General features: G+C 43.4%; 1 protein-coding gene across 2 annotated transcripts in view; it reads right to left on the bottom strand.

The window, feature by feature from the left end:
- VCAN (versican) overlaps positions 1-12474 on the bottom strand; it is a 119459-nt gene extending 106985 nt beyond the window's left edge. Inside the window, exon 1 of one of the 2 annotated variants that reach the window (XM_003408123.4) lies at positions 12061-12474. The gene's annotated coding sequence lies outside the window, so the exon portion shown is untranslated. The remainder of the gene's footprint in view (positions 1-12060) is intronic. The other variant, XM_003408124.4, reaches the window with a different exon arrangement.
- Positions 12475-14282: the final 1808 nt, after the last annotated feature.

Raw genomic sequence — 14282 nt, 5'->3', positions numbered from 1 at the left:
AGCTCAAGGGGGCCATCCTGATTTTCCTAAGGTAATTACAGTAGTCCCATTCCCTTTGCCAGTGACTGGTTTCTAAATGAGTATGTGATGCAATTTTGGCCAACGAGATGTGAGGTATCCCTGCTTTTTTTATATTCATCACGAGAAAAATGGGAGAGATGGTTGTTTTTCTTCATTGGACATTGTCATGATAGCATATTTCTCCTGAAAACTGTTGTAGGTGTGTTGCATACATGAGTGTATGAGATGGCCTCTGTCGACAAAGCTGAGAATCAGAAGACCAAGGGAAAAAAAAAAAACATCCCATTGCAGTCAAGAATCAGGAGGGAAAGGGCTTAATTCCTCAGAAGTTCAACCTAAAGTGGGCCCTACCTTTTGACTTGTTTTTACATGAGATAATAGATAGGTTTTTGTTTAAACCCAATAAATCAGGCCTTTTTGTTACTGCAGTGAAAAGCACCCTGACACATATTCTAACCGGTGCCCTGAATAGCTTCTTTACATCTTCCTTAGAAACATCCAAATTCTGTATTATTTAGGAAACATAGATTAAAAAAAAAAAAGCCGTAAGAATCCAAGACTAATTTTTGCTCAAGTCCAGTTTCATAGTATATGACAGCTATTCTTTGTTCCTTAATATCCTTCTGTGTTTGATTTCTTCATTTTATATATCTAGGAAGATGTTAGAACAAAACAAAGTTATAAAATTCTTTAACTCTAGGTATTTTCTGAAGGACCTTTTTATAACCTAGTATAATAATGACATTTTTCACCTAGAGGCCATGTGACAACCCACAATGAAAAGTATGAGGTTAACTTAGGGCTATCAACTTTATACTTTTCAGCAATTTACTATTTATCAAATCGTTACTGGTATATGCTGATAGACTTTGTTAAACACTAATTGGGAAATCCCAAACAGTGCTACATTTCTGAATTCCTTATAAGATACCACAGCAAGTAGAAGATATTCACCTATACCTTAATGCCACTAAAATATTCCAAGGGGGGAAAAAAAAGATATCAATTTTACGTACTCTCAATTTTAAAGTTTCCAAGCAAAATGAAAGTTTAGATTGTATCATAAAATGCTGTTAAAGTAAATGTATTCCATGAATGTTAACAATCCAAATAAGAAACCTTTCTTTAATTGTCCTTATAAACAATAATTTCTTATTTTCCTTCAAGAAAAATTGTTCTCAGATTTGTTTGTTTTTGTTTGTTTGTTGTCCTTATTGTTGTTTTTCAGGAAACCTTTAAAGCATAATATTGAAAGTCTGGGCTGTGCTGTCAAATAGTCCTGAATTGAAGTTCTGCATCCTCCACTTTCGGTCTGTGACTCTGATAAGTTACTAACTTTCCCTAAACCACATTTTCTATAGCTATTTGATAGTGAAAACTAGTACCTAATCATTGGTGTTATTGTGAGAATTGATAAAATAATGCATACAAAGTACAGCTCAGTGTCAAAGTGCGTTCGATACTCAATATTTATTATCAAAATTACTAACTCAAGATTTCTACAGATCTTCTTTTTCTGGTTTCATATCACTAATAATAAAAATAAAAATATTTCAAGTTCTTGGATATGAAAATCAAAACCTGGACTACCACCACAGTAACAGCGTACAACTTTATATTGACAATGACTTGTCCTGTAACTTGTTCCTATATACTCCGAATCATTAATTTTGAACATATTTTCTCTCTTCTATAGAACAGTAGGCTTCTGGAAGGTAGAGTTGATCTCTTTTCAATTTACTAATTCCCACAATGTTTCCACAGTGTCAGGTTCAGAGTGGACCCCTGAGGAATGTTTGTAGACCAATGAATAACCAATGCCTCCATGTTCTGTTCAGAAATGCACTTTGAAGTGGAAGTGCCAACAATCATTTGTAAATATGGCGGGTAGACTAATTAACACTGGCAGCACATTTTAATTAACGCAGTAGAATATTTAACATGACTCCGTACCCCCCCCCCAAAAAAAACCCAAACCCATTGCCACTGAGTAGATTCCAATTCATAGCGACCCTGTAGGAAGCAGACTTTCTCCTGTAGAGTGGCTGGTGGGTTCAAGCTGCCAACTTTTGGGTTCGCAGTTGAGAGCTTTAACCGCTGTACCGCCAGGGCTCCAGCATGACTCCGTAGCATATGATATTTGCCAATATCTACAATGTCAGTTCACTTAGCAAAACCAGAGGAGAAGGTATGATTCTGATGGGGAATGTGGTTTTCCACAACCTAACCTTCCATCCCAGACTCAAAAGTCTAACCTGGAGCCAAACTTCATCTTTATAACAATGCTTTTTTTTTTTTTTTTTTAAGGGAGAGAGGAAATGGTACTTCATTTATATAGGCAAAACAAGTATAGGCATCAGAGCCCCTGAAACTTGTCTAGAGAAGGAATTAGGGGCATTAAAAATACAAAGGAGAGGTCAGTCCTGTTTTAAATACATTTGCATAAACATGTTTGAATAAGTTGCCAAGGCCTAAAAGTTGGAAAAGTTCACAATAAATCCCAGATCTCAGGCCTCTCTTGAAAAATCAGAGGATCTGGCAACACTAGATCCATATTCCAGCAGTAAATCATCTGCATTAACCAAGCAGCAGTCTCTGTTTGGCCCTGTGCCTTCCAGGCCATCACTGCCCCGCTTAGCCTCTCATTCATTTCCACTAATGTCTGGTCCCTATAGACACCTGAGTTTGCAACCCTTAAATTAAGGATGGTTTGTCCTTGAGTGTCGCAAAGGTTGGGGTATCGAATCCATCCAGAAGCACCTTGGAAGAAAGGCCTGGCAGTCAACTTCCAAAAGATCACAGCCATTGAAACCCTATGGAGTACAGTTCTGCTCTGACACACATGGAGCCTTCATAAGTTGAAATAGATTTGACGATGATTGGTCTTGTTGGGCTTTTGTTTTTTTAATATATCCCCTTAGTAAATATCTCAAAAAGCCCTGGTGGCACAACAGTTAAGTGCTCAGCTGCTAACAAAAAGGTTGGCCTTCAAACCCACGCAGCAGCTTTGCGGGAGAAAGATGTGGAGATCAGTTGCCATAAAGATTACAGTCTAGAAAAACCAATGGGGCAGTTCTACTTTGTCATATGGGGTCACTATGAGTCGAAATTGACTCCACTGCGCCTAATAACAACAGTAAATGTCTCAGATTGTTTCACTGACCTTAGCTGCTATAGAACTATATTTCTATCACCTCATCCTTAGAGCCCATTTTCTCTAATTTTCTTAAACTATGCCTATGCCCTCGATCGTAAGGGAATGCTATTTGCTGTCTGTGTTTGATCTTACTAAATGAGAAACTTCCTAAAGCCTCTTGCTTTGTTTTCAGCAACACTCTCCCACTTCAACCCCCGTTTCTATTTTTCTGTTCTTCCATTTCTGTCTGGTAAGCACAGTCTGTTGCTGATAACAAGTCTGTCTCCATGGAAAGACCTGAGAGATAGGAGAGCCAATGCCTATATTTAGCCCTCTACTCCAGCAAAGTCAGTGAGGAGAAAATCATTGAACAATGAAGGTACAACTTACTGAGACTGTTTAATTGTCTGGGAGACACAAGAGACAAGGTCAACAGAATGCTGAATTCTTATCCATGAGAAATGACTGCAGAGAGGATAAGGGCCATGCCAGGGATGAGCTGACTCAGAGCAGGAGAGAGCCAAGGTTCTATTAAACAGATAGTTAGTATTCACCCCTGGATCCTGGAGAAGCCTGGCTGAGAGAGGGTGACTTAAGGATGCAGACATAGTGGTTTTGTCTTCCATTCATTCTGCTAATTAGTTACCCTAGACAGCCAATTGTCTGGGACACGTCAGCCACAAAATGGATGTAATAAACATTGCCTATCATATTGCTCCTGGGCTCATTCTCACAGGAGGAATAGCTGTAATGAAGAAAGAAATCCCATGTTTTAGACATGAAATTGAATTTACTCTGCATGAGTAATGACCTCAAACAAATTTATCACTAATCTGCAACTGGATGCCTAAACCTGGCCTTGACTAAGCTTTTTGATGTCGTTGCACTTAGCACTGCTCTGTCCTCTGCCTGGTGAACCCCTGTTCCTAATTCCTCATGACCCTATATAAAACAGTCTGCATTCTCTATTCTCAATACCATGCTTTATTTTCCTCAAGGCACCCATCATCATTTTATATATTTATTTGAGAATTGTCTTTCTCCATTTTCTAGATTAAGCTCCTACAGAACAGGGTCATTGATGTTTTGTTCATTGCTGTATCCACAATACCCAGGAGACTCAGTAAACATCTGTTGAATGAATGAATATACGCACATTTTTTACATAATTGGATATATATTATATACACTGTTTGATATGTTACTTTTTTTTGCTTAAATACAACATATATTGGAGAATGTTTTAAATCAGAAAATACAGTTTTTCTACATTATATTTAAGAACTGAATAGTGTTCCATTATATAAATATACCATTTTTTACTTAACCAGTTCTCGACTGATGAGCCCCTAAGGTGTTTCCAATTTTTTGCTATTACAAACTATGCTGCAATGGACTTCCTTGTCCATCTGTCCTGGGTGACATTTGTACCAACATCTATATGACAAATTCTTAGAAGTGGAGTTGGACCAAAAGGTAAATGCTTTTTTTTTTTTTAATTTTGATAGCTATTACCAAATCTTTCAAAGGTGGAGCTATTTACATTCCCACAAGAGTCTACGAGAGACCCCGTTTTTCTACGACCTGACCAACACAAACTTTCATCAAACTCTTTTACCTTTTTTGGCCTGACTGATTTAAAATTGGTACAGCATATCATTGGTGTTTTAATTACTATTTCTTTAGTTATGAATGAGCTGAGCAACTTTTCATATGATTAAAAACACTTATATTTCTCTTTCTGAGACTCCCAGCACATAACCTTTGCTCATTTTTCTGATAGATTTTGGTCCTTCTTTTATTTATTTGTAAAAGTTCTTGATATGTCAAAAGAGTTAGCAATTGTCTCTCATGTGCTTCAGATACTTCTCCAAACGTGTTTTCTTAGTCAGACTTGCCGATTTTTTAATACGGCTTCTGGAGTTATGTTTTGCTTTGAACAGATTTTTCTACTCCTAGTTTTTTTTTAAATAAAATCCCTTGATTTCTTCTAGTCATTTTATTTTAAAAATTTCAATTTTTACATTTCATGTTTGATCCATCTTAAATTTATTTTGGAATTCTGAGTGGTGCCAGCATTTACAGCATTCGGCTGCTAGCTAAAAGGACGAAAGCTGCAGTCCATGCAGAGGTGCCTTGGAAGAAAGCCCTGGCAATCAGTCAGTGAAAACCCTGTGGAGCACAGCTCTACCTCTGACAAACAAGGTCATCATAAGTTAGAATCGATGTGATGGCAACTGTTAGTTAAATTTAGTTTAGAGTGAGAAATGAGGTAGGGACTGATGCTTATTTCAGGAGGACCAATCGGTTGTTACGAAATTGTTTATTGAATAATCCTCCTATTCCACTGAGTTTCCATGTCCATTTGGGTCTATTTCTGGACTCTGTCTTCTGTTCATTGAAACTATACAATTCTTAAAATAATATGACTCATTTTCTATTTCAGAAGGAAATACATGGTTAGGGTAATGGTGTTATTATCAAGATTATAGGATTTGATCAATATGAGTTCCATGGACATAATATGTTAACACTCCTTATTTGTAGTTTTCCATTTTGTCAAAGCCCATTCACAGGTATTGATCCTGTTGATTTTTATAATCCATTTAACAGGTTAGGACACTAAAGGTCCAGAAATTGTGTCTTAATCTGGTTTCCTTAGCTGGTGAGTGCAACCCAAACCTTCTAATTGCAAGTTAGTGCTCATTACACTACACCATAGATAATATCTAATTCAGCAATTTAATAATAAAAAAAACTATAATTGACTACGTATTGTATATGTTTATTATAAACTATGTAATCTTATTTTTATAGACATAGACACCTCTTCAAATGCCTTAAAAGAATTAGGTAAGATCTATATAACTACAGAAACAGGTGTAAGCTTAAATCTTCGTTGTTGTTAGCTGCCATGGCATCAATCCCCGACTCACGGTGACCCCATGTACCACTGAACAAGACGCTGCCCTGTCCTGTGCCATCCCATGATAGGTTGTGAATCAGACAGTTATGACCCATAAACCTTTCCTTGGCCGATTTCCGGAAGTATATCACCAGGCCTTTTTTCTTAGTTCGCCTTAGTTTGGAAGCTCCTCTGAAACCAGTTCAACATGCTAGCACCACGCAATCCACTAGTAACAGAGGTGGCAGCGGTATATGAGGTGCATCGGCCGGGAATCAAACCTGGGTCTCTCACATGGAAAGTGAGGATTCTACCACCGCACCACCATTGTAGAGAATGCATGTATGCCCATTTCTGAGGCATTGCCCATGCCCTTAATTGCTAGGGAATGCTATTTGCCATCTGTGTTTGATCTTACTGAATGAGAAACTTCCTAAAGTTTGCTTGGTTTTCAGCACCACTCTCCCACCTCAACCCTCGTTTCTATTTCTCTGCTTTTCCATTTCTGTGTAGTAAGCACAGTCTGTTAGTGATAACAACAGTGGTAGAACTCTCACCTTCAATGCAGGAGACCCGCATTCAATTCTCAGCCAATGAACCTCACGTGCAGCCACCACCCGTCTGTTAGTGGCGGGCTGCGTGTTGCTATGATGTTGAAACAAGATCTGTGGAGCTTCTAGAGTAAGACGGACTAAGATAAAAGGCCTGGAGATCTGCATTCGTTTAGTTGTGCATGGGGTAGCCGAGTGCGGGGCGGGGGCCTGACTCCACAGTAGCTAACAATAACAACATAGATAATAGACCTATCCAGAGGAATTTCAAAAAATCTAACTCTCAAGCACATTAAACAAAGATTGTTTGCACTGACCAATGAAATACTAGCACATTCAGTGTAAGAGCTTACTAGTGTCTAAAAACCCTGGACTTAAAAAATATATTTTATATATATGTGTATATTATATACATATATAACCAAAAACCCAAACCCATTGCTGTTGAGTCAATTCCAAGTCATAGTAACCCTATAAGATAGAGTAGAACTGCCCCACAGAGTTTCCAAGGAGTGTCTGGTAGATTCGAACTGCCCACCTTTTAGTTAGCAGCCATAGCTCTTAACCACTACGCCATCAGGGTTTCTAGAGAGAGAGAGAGATAGGTCTATGGAGCGGCACTTGCCCTGAGCTCAAATTCAAAGGGATGCCAGATGAGGCACGGAATGACATTCTGAAGCGCCACAAATATGAAAGGTGCCTGACTGAGGCAGCCGGACAAGAGGGGATAAGGTGTTTCTATTCACAAGTTGCTACTATTAATGTCTATTCATCTTGAAATTGGGGTGGGAGGGCGCAATTTAGACGTTGCCGTTGGGTGATCTTATCCTCGCTAGGCCCCTGCCAACACATCTGTCTCTACTCCCCCTTGTTCTGATTCCAAATTAGAGAGAGTACAGGCCTTGTGTTTTCTGGTAAGGTGCAGACCTATGTGACAATCAGCATGTTTTCTTAGACCAGAGCCAGTAACCCCCAACAATGCGTTTTTGTCAGTCCTAACTGATTTCTCTAAGTGGGTGGTGAAATAATGGCCCACTATAGTCATTCATTCTTTTCTTCAAAAGAACCGTGTGTCTTGAGAAATTCTGCTCTGTCACAGGACAATATCCCGTTTTAAATACAGTATCTACTGCTGTTTGTCCACAAGTAAGGTCAACAAAAATGTTCAAGCTCCACTAGGAAAGCCTAGGTTAGTTATATCACTGCGGAGACATTGTTGGTTGGTCATCGTGCCCTGGAAAGCTCTGATGCTCAGTTAGTGTCAGATAGTAACCAATCACTAACCACAAAGAATTTAAGCATAATAATGTGAGAAAAGAGAGGACAATGGAGGTACCTTTAACATAATCATATTTAGCCTTGAGATAGCTTTTCAGGCCCAAAACAGAGTTAGATCATTTACAAGTATGCAGATACAAGTATCTTGGAATGTCAGGTGTTTCACTCCCATTTGTAAGCATAGAGAGAAAAACAAAAAAAGAAACCTACATCTGTAGATATATAAATCTAGGGAGATTCTTTTCAAACTTGCATTTTAAAAAGGAGAAAATACAATTTAGAAAGTACTTTTCACTTTTCTTAAGCTACCAAGAAAAAACAAAAATTTGAACTCTTACATAAACCCTAAATGATTGTCTTAAATCTCATCCCTCTTCCCAGCACCTAAAAGATTAAGTACTGTGGACTTCCTGCTGGAGGAAGTAATTGCTCAATCACTTTGGAATCCATTGGAACCATTTGGAGTATTAGTCAAGACAGGCACATACAATTTATCAAGTATTCCTTTCTTTACTTAGAGCTCAGAACTAGAAGTCAGGCTCTTTAAGCCGCTTTTCTTACTATGCTGCTCTTACACTCCAAGTTAGGTATTACCCAACTGGAGACAGATTTTATCTCAGAAAATTAATTGCTGTTTTCACTGGTACCTTCATGATAATTTTATGCTAAATTCACTACATCCTATTTTAGGACTTTATATGAATATTTTCAAGATGGGGTTTGGCACAATTGCCAAGCAGTAAACTGAGAATGTAGTACTTAAAATAATTCAGGTCACGGTTTTAGAAGGAGAGAAAAAGAAAGGGAAAAGGGATTAGATACCAGAATTTGAGAAGATCTGAGATCATTAAAACTCCTTTTTGCAAACAAGAAGCGATCACGTAGAGGCTTTTGAAATACAACCGCAAGTGGCCGAGTCTAGCTCACACCACTTTCCCCAGGCCACTCGTTTAGTCATTTTATAAATACGTGCAGAGCTCCTACTATGGGTCAGACCGACGCTAAGGCTCCTTGTGCCCAAGGACCTCCGAGTTACATCCACAATCCTTTCATGTTTGCCCTCATGGAGTTTTATCAGTCCTGACAAATGGCAATCGTTTACCAGTTCCAGACGAACTCTTTATAGCAGTCTGGAAAGTGATTAGTCTTGTATTTGAATAAAAAAGGTCTTTGGACCGAGTTGAATGCATTTTAAAAGTAAATATAAATATGTAGCATAAAATAAACCCTCCTCTCATTTCTCGACTAGAAGAGTTTCCTTGGAGTCAAAAATTCTATACCCCTCTTACAAGCCCCAAGCAACAAGAAAAAACCTTAAACATTCTTTTTATAAGAGCGCTTTAGCGCCGTCTGGATGGAAGCCTGGCTCACACCAGCCGCAGCCCGCAGTGTTAGCGAAGGGTGCGCAGCCGCTGGGCTCTCACCGCCAAGTCGGGGCTCCGTCTCGCCCCGCCCAGGTCCGGTCCCGCGGAGGAAGCAAAGCCCCGCCCCCATCGGATTCTGAGGGCGGGGACCGGGGGCGCCCTGCCAGCCTGCAGGCTGCGCGGACAGCCTGTGCGATCACACAGCTGTCGGGGAGCCCAGGAAGTCACACCCGTCTCGGCCGGGAGGTGAAACCCCAGCCCACGTGGCGGAGGCTGGTGAGCCCCGGCGCTGCAGGGAGCGCCCGGCGCCGTTCCTGCCCCCGCGCAGGCGACGTGGATCCGGCAGCAGCCCCTAGTCCCAGCCTTTCTGTGCCAGGCTGGACCACCTCGGCTCATCGATTTCCTCCCCCACCCTCCCATCCCAGCACGCCACTCCAGTCCCATTTGTTATCGTTGATGAAATTAAAAGAGTATCTTAAAAATGAGCCGCGAAATTCAGACCAAAACCTGGAAACGAACCCTTCCGGTCAGCTCCCGGCTGTTAGCGTGCAACTGCCCCTATCTGTTCCTTTCTTCTTCACCTTCCCCCACTGTCTCTTCTCTCCCACTTCCTTTCCCTTCCCTTCTTTTTCAGCCTGATGCCCTTTTTCTCCCCAATACCCATGTCCGACGTGTGTCTCGAAGTTGAGGAAGCTTAAGGTTTGGACGGGGGCGCGAGGAGAGTCTCTCTTTTGAAGAGTCCTGGGCCCTAGTATTGGACTCACATGGTTATAAGCCTTCTTAAAACTTGCAGAAGGAAGGCCCTTTGTAGTACCCTTCTCAAAGATGCCCAAGAGTGTATATGCGACAGGCCCCAAAAAACCTGGATCCGCCCTTGGCCTGTGTTCAGCAAACTGCAGCCTCCTCTCAAAGCGCCGCGCAGATTCCAGCTGCCTCTGGAGAAGGCGCCTCTGCACTTCTTACAGACAAAAGACAAGGTCGCCTTATTTCCAGGTTCTCCAAACCCCTAGACTTGCGTCGCGGATTCTAGAGTGGTAAACTAGGGTTCTTCATCCTTGAATATAAGGTTGTGAAGGAGAACCCCCTCATTTGGGGGACTCGTTTGTCTCCACCTGTCCTGGATTTCTCCATCAGGGGGCGCCCACACCCACCACAAAACTCTCTATTCCTAGACATCTGGGTTCTGCTAGCGTGAAGCAAGGAACAGTGGGCAGATCCCAAGGAACGCACCGCCTCCCTTCTCCCCTCCCTACCGGCCTCGGCGGACAGAGGAGGCAGGGATTTCACACCAGCCATTCATTTGTCAGTTGTGGGGGAGGGGATCCGGGTGCGAGAGAGACGGAGGCTTAAAAGATGGAGACAGAGAAGGAGAGACAAAGATGAGAAAAGGGAGACAGACAGTGAGACTGCCTTTCTGCCTGCGGCTGTGCGCGCTGCGGGGCAGCTCTCCAGGCGCTGCGTGAATTTATCCCCCCTCCCGCAGTATCTCCCGGGGACATGCAGAACTTGCTGGGGAGCAGCTGGATCCGAAAACAGTTTGGGCTATGACACTATTTTTCTCCCCGCTCGCCGCTGCCTAACACACTGACCGGTCCACACCCTGTGACACAGACAACCAGCCGGGACAACCCGGACGCCCCCAGTCCGCACGCACCGAGACATAGCCCTGCAGCTCCCTCGCCTCCGCAGGGCGGAGGAAAGCTCTAGCCGAGGGCGTCCCCTGGGGCTCCCGGCACACGCTCTGGGCGGTTGCCGGACCAGCCAGCAAAGTTGCTCAACTCCGGCCGGGGGCTGGGAGGGGGTGGGGAGATGGAAGGAAACGGAGGATTGCTGCGGCACCGAGAGAGAGCTGTTCCCAGAGACCCCGTAATTCGGGTCCCGCCACCTTTGTCTCGAGAGCGCTTTAGGCGCTAGATTGCTCTTTGAGACGGGAGCGATGGCGCTCTTCTGGGTGAGAAAAAAAAAAAAAAAATCTTGCACATCCCTGCTAGTTCGGGGCAAGCTTTTCCCGCCTAGGCACCTCCCAGACCTCTTTGGCGCTTCAGCAGCCCCATCCCCATCCCCAACTCCTTCCTTGCCCGCCCCTGCGCACCACGCGCTGGACAAAAGAGCCTAGGGTACCGGTAGAGAGCCGTGACAGCCCCAGAGTTGCCAAAGAGACTGGGCCGGGGACTCTGCATCTTCCCCGGCCAGACCTCCCTTCAGATTGCCTGGAGGCAGAGGGGGCCACGTCCGCGCAGGTCCTGGGCTGCTGGGGCGCCCGGTTGCACTGTCAGGGGCTGATCAGGGAGCGGCTTTCCAGGAACGCGGGGCACTGACCACACACTGGGGGCCAGAAAACCAAGTGGCCTGCGTCAAGGCGGTATCAAGGACTTGTAGTATGCAAGTCTCTGGAGTCTCCATTCAAACTTTTGCCTCGAGCAGGTTAACAAAAAAAAAAATCAAGGTACTGGGGGTCCCCCCCTTCCTCTCTGGCTTACGACTCCACGACTTTTCTAGGGTTTCTCTACAGTTCCCTTCCCCCCAATTCCGTTAGTCCTTCTACCACCACCCCACTCCGGGCTTCTTTTGTCTGGATCTTTTTCAGCACCACGGTCCCTCTGTATTCCTCTCTCCAAACGACCTTTAGAAAGTTACCTGCATTTTTAAGTGCACACACTTTCTTAACTTAGCCTTACAGCTAGTTCCCTTTGCCTTAGATAAAGCTTTCTACCAGTTGCAATGTACTTCTTTTACTAAGCTCGCGTTTTTTTCTATAAGTTTTTTTTTTTTTTTTTTAAGGGGAAACAAAAGAAACGTGATTACCTTGAAAGGCGGCTTATTGCAGAGTGTGGGGAAAAAATTTCGCTGCAGCGCTGCGCGAATGGACTCGGCGGTTGTCGGGGTGGGTCACATAGGACGCACGATCGCCTGGGGAAGGGTGCGGAGGGTGCGGGACGGTGCTGGAGGATGCGGGAGGATGCGGGGCTGACCGCAGATCCCGGTCCCAGCGCCTGTCCACAGCACCTAGTGTTCGTAGCTGTTGCACCCGCCTGCCCGGAGTTCTTCCCCAGAAAGGCTCAGGGTAGCTCGCCTGCAAGTTCAAATGCGGGTTGTGACACCCATCATCATTATATCACTGTACCGTCAGCGCCGAGGAGGAGACTCAGCGAAGAGGAGGAGGAGGAAGAGGAGGAGGGTTCATTCACAGGCTCCTGAAGCGCTCCAGAGCTTCAGCCACTCTTAAGAGCCCAGGCTTGGAAAGCAGGCGGAGGGGCGGAAAGGCAGCTCCCCGCGCCTGCGGTAGGGACCGCCTGCCTCCCTCCTCCGGCACTCCCACCTCTCGGCGTTTCTTCCTGACAAGAAGTACCAATCGGCTTGGGGACAGCAGCACTCCCCATTCAGCGACTCAGTAACATCGCGCTGGGCGCGCGGACACCACTGCCCTCCAACTCCCTCCCCACCCCCTCCTTCCCTGCCCCCACCGCTGCCAGTTCTGGGTTAAGGGAAAGGAGCCCCCAGGCTCTCTTGGGGCAGGCAAGCATTAGACAACTGAGTGCGGTCAGTTCTTGGGAGCGAACAAAACTCTAAAATCAGCGAAGAACTTGGTTACGGCGTGTTTACAGGACCACAGGGCCACAGAGCTTGCCTGTCTCATCTGCGGGAAGTGTCAGGCTCACGACTTCTGCCAACCTGAAAGGAGGACTCCCAGAAACTGAGATCCTTCTGCGACGTTGGGAGGGAGTGTAGAATTCCCCACTGTCTTCCCTGGGAACTGCCCAATGGGGAGCCCAGCGTCATCTCGCAATCTACAAAGACCCTGGTAATAAAAGGCTGGACAGGAAATACCCCCAGGCAAACCCCTTGTGGATTCAAAGGGGGTCCTCTTGCTCTGTCACAGACCTACATCTCGCCACATAAGTCTAGATTCTACTTTCTCCGTTTTTCTTTTTCCTCAGTCTTTTCAAAGTGTCCCTCATGGCAGGCTATTTAATTTTGTTTTGTTTTTTGAGGAGCAAAGACTCCTTCGGTTTATCAATCATTTTTTTGTTTCTGTGTTGTCAGGAAATGCGACCCTAATCTTTCATGCTTTTATGCGATTTTTTTTTTTTCCAGCCAGGCATACCTCACTGTGTAAACAACATCAACACAGGGAAGAGTCCTCTGCCTTATGTTACAGAAGATTCCCAATAGAGCCTTACAGAGAAAAGGGTCAACAAGTTGACACAAAGGATTTCTGCCCTTTAGAAAAGAGAGACTTTGGCTTTTCCTTTTCTTTGAAGTCAAGTAAGAGCTTATACAATGGGAACACAGTAAGTCTAAGGTGCATGTCTATGTAACAGTGTAACTGGGGATACTGGAATGAGTGGCAAACTCTTTCTACACTAATAATGGAAGTATCCTCATAATTCTTCTATATGAAAGTGCTACTTAGGAAATTATATCAAACACAGTACCTCAGCACAGAGGTGATTAAAGAAGAAAGTCAAGTGTACAATCTGAATTTCTTTGCCTGTGTTGGTTTAAACTCATACTTAAGCTTTTAGTAAATGAGACTTCGTTGCAGGCACATTTACAATATGTTCATTTTGTAAATTTCTTTTTCAAGTTGTATACGCTACATCATCTTCGAGTTTAAATGATTAACAGGAAGGAGGTTTATGAGGAGAATTTCAGATCTCAAAATGTGCATCTTTCATTTGTTTTCTGTTTTTCTTTGTTTTTATTGGCTCACTACAGTAAGTGATGTAACCATTAATTATAAAAAAAGGTTAATTAATTCTTTATCACTTATTTTCACAGTGATTTACTTGATACTACCATTCCTAACATTGAAGTTTGCTGCCGTTAAATGTTTAGAATAGCAGAGTCACAGAACAGAATAGGACCTCAAGCTTTACATTTCACAGACAAGTGAACTAAGGCCGAGAAATAGACTTTCCTAAAGTCACACAATTAATAGTGGAGTTGTTATCAGAACACCACTCTAGACTCCTGGTACAGTGGTCTTTTAAGTAATTCACCAAAGCAACTTTATAATTAAGACT

The sequence above is a fragment of the Loxodonta africana genome, chromosome 2, assembly GCF_030014295.1.
Source record: "Loxodonta africana isolate mLoxAfr1 chromosome 2, mLoxAfr1.hap2, whole genome shotgun sequence".
NCBI lineage: Eukaryota > Metazoa > Chordata > Mammalia > Proboscidea > Elephantidae > Loxodonta > Loxodonta africana.
This window is presented reverse-complemented; position numbering and strand designations above follow the sequence as displayed.